Here is a 2,924-nt window from a genome sequence, read left to right as displayed (position 1 = left end):
AAATAAGAGGCATGGCAGACCACATATAAGGGTAGCCTTTCCTTGCTCTATTATTACTTCAATTTATTCCCTTACCCACTCATTGCTACCTTCAATTTCATCAATATGTCTGGCATTTTATGTCTCTACAAGAGCTTGAGAAGAAAATCATGTACCAAAGCCTTTCCTTTTTTGAAATTTATATTTACTTTTTTACTTTTAAAAATGATTTTGATTATGTAAATGTTACATAGAAAATATAAGGGATTCCCATATACCTCATTCCCTCCTCCTCCCACACTTTCCCCCATTAACAACTTTCATTAATGTGGTTCACTTAAAAAAATCTTTTTATTTAATTGCCTTTTTTAAAAAAAGAGATGTAGATCACAAAAAAATATTACATTAAAAATATATGAAGTTCCCATATTCCCCATATCCCACCCCACTCTTCCTGCATCAACAACCTCTTTCATCATTGTGGCACTTACATTGCATTTGGTGAATACACTTTGGAGCACTGCTGCACCGCATGGATTGTAGTTTACATTGTAGTTTACCCTCTCTCCCAGTACATTCAGTGGATTGTGGCAGGATATATAATTGTCCAGCATCTGTCCTTGCAATATCATTTAGGATGACTCCAAGTCCCAAAAATGCCCCCACATTACATCTCTTCTTCCCTCTCCCTGCCCTCAGCAAATACCGTGGCCAATGTCTCCACATCAGTGATACACTTTATTCAATCACTAGAGTCACAATAGTTTTATAGTAGAATACCAGTAAGTCCACTCTAATTCATATTTTATTCCTCCATCCTCTGGACCCTGGGATGATGGTATCCACTCCACCTCTAAATCAAGAGAGGGCTTAGATCCCACATGGTTGATGAATGTTTTTTCTCCTGCTTGCAGTTGTAGGCACTCTCTTGGTTCCCTGGTGTGGTTTTTTACAATTGATGAACACATATTGAAGCACTGATGCTAACCACGGTCTCTAGTTTACATTATGGTTGACACTTCGCACCACACAATTTTATAGTTTTTGACAAAATTTATAACAGACTGTACCCATCAGTGCAATGTCATACAGAATAACTCCAATGTCCCTCAAAATGCCCCATGTTAGACCCTGGTGACCACTGCCTTTTAACAAATGTTATAAGTTCTTCCATTGTTAGAATAACAATAAATTTACTTTATTCCAGATTTGTATTGCCCCATTATGCTTGCTCATTCTTCAGTTTTGAGGATTTGGGGATGGTGATGCCTACTCTACTTCTAATTGACAGGAAGCTTAGATCCCATGGGGCAGAAGGTTGGAATTGTCTTCCTAGTAATTGTAGATACTCTCTGTTTTTGGGGATGGGCTTTGTCCATCTTCATCCTTTTGTCAGTTGTCCTGGGTGAGTCCGATGAACTGGAAAGTAAGTATTGGCTGCACTCTACTGAGATTTAGGGCTCAACCAGCGTATGAACAGCCATAAGATATATGTCTCTGGGAGGCACATATCTAATGGGTATAGTGCTCATTGTAGGTTCAAATAAAAGGGGCATTAAGAAAATTATAAATGAGTCCAACCCTGATATATTGGAGGGATGGGTTATCATATAATCCAAGGTAAGACCTAATGACACATGCCAAATTCCTGGGGTTGTCTGCCTTGCCTGGAGTGTCCAGATGTCTCTAGAGCTATCAGGAGTGCCTGTGCTTTAGGCACTGTTTACTGTGGCAGTCAGTGAGATCCTCCTGAGATGTGCATAAATATAACCTCTGGAATGACCTCCCAAATCACTTTGAAATCTTTTAGCCTTAAAAACTCATTTGTATTTAATATTTCCCCCTTTTTGTCAAGGTCTTTTTCTAAAACATTGCTAGGTGGTGTGATAATGCTTTCTTTTCTTGGTGCAGGCATGTTTCAGAGCATTTGACATTTGGAGAATTTCTGAGAAATTCTAGTATTGTGAGTGAAACACTGTTTCTCTCTTTATTGCTGCATTCAGCACCTTGAGGAGTGTACATTCTGCCAATATCAGCACCTTTTGTAGCTAGATGTCTTGTGTTACCTTGACAACCATTTCTTCTTCTTCCCAGATGACACCCACAACAGCAGCTTTCAAAGCTTTGCACAGGTTTCTGCCCTACAAAGACTTGTTGAGCTCAGCAGTGAGGCTGACAGAGCCAGGAGCATTTCTACCCCTTAACAAGAGAGTCCTAATGCCCACTCCTGGAGCTGTCACATCAGCTCCTCTATCAGCTGTCTCTTCCTCCTTTGACTGCTACCTCAACATAAGGCTCTGGCTCTTCCATTCTCTCTGCTCCTAAAACAATTTTGAAAAGAATTCTCTTTAGTTTGCTAAGACTGCTGATGAAAAATACCAGAAATGTATTAGTTTTTTATTTTCAGTGGGAAATAATTTTAATCAAAGAATTGTACATCTTCTTCCCCTGAATCCTGCTTTGTATTAGGAAATGACATAATGATACATTTCACTTCAAGTAAAATATTACAAAATATTTACATGAAAATATTTAAAATAACTAAAACACAAAAGCTAAGATGAGGTAAAATAAACCATTTCCTCAGAAATCTCCAGTGCCCACAGCATACAAGAGAGGATAGTGAAAGCAAATAAGTAACTAAGACCCCCCCCAGACACATGTTTCAAAAGAATTAGAGAAGGCAAAGAAATGGGATGAGAATGGTGATATGAAAGGGAATGAATGTTAGCAGCACTGCTTCAATAATCAATCTATTCTGAATGAAATATACTCTCTTGTTTGCAGTATATTCTGACAAAGGCTAAATTTTAGGATATTCTTTGCATTGAAAGTAGAAAATACCCTGACAGTGGAAGTAGCTCTTTCACCTATCCTTAATAAAAGCTTCTTTTCCATGAACCTCTTTCTCCAAGAACAGAAGCCTGTAGTGGCATACAAAACTG

Source organism: Dasypus novemcinctus, chromosome X (assembly GCF_030445035.2).
Source record: "Dasypus novemcinctus isolate mDasNov1 chromosome X, mDasNov1.1.hap2, whole genome shotgun sequence".
Classification (NCBI taxonomy): domain Eukaryota; kingdom Metazoa; phylum Chordata; class Mammalia; order Cingulata; family Dasypodidae; genus Dasypus; species Dasypus novemcinctus.
The sequence above is the reverse complement of the archived record's forward strand: the minus strand, read 5'-3'. Positions refer to the sequence as shown.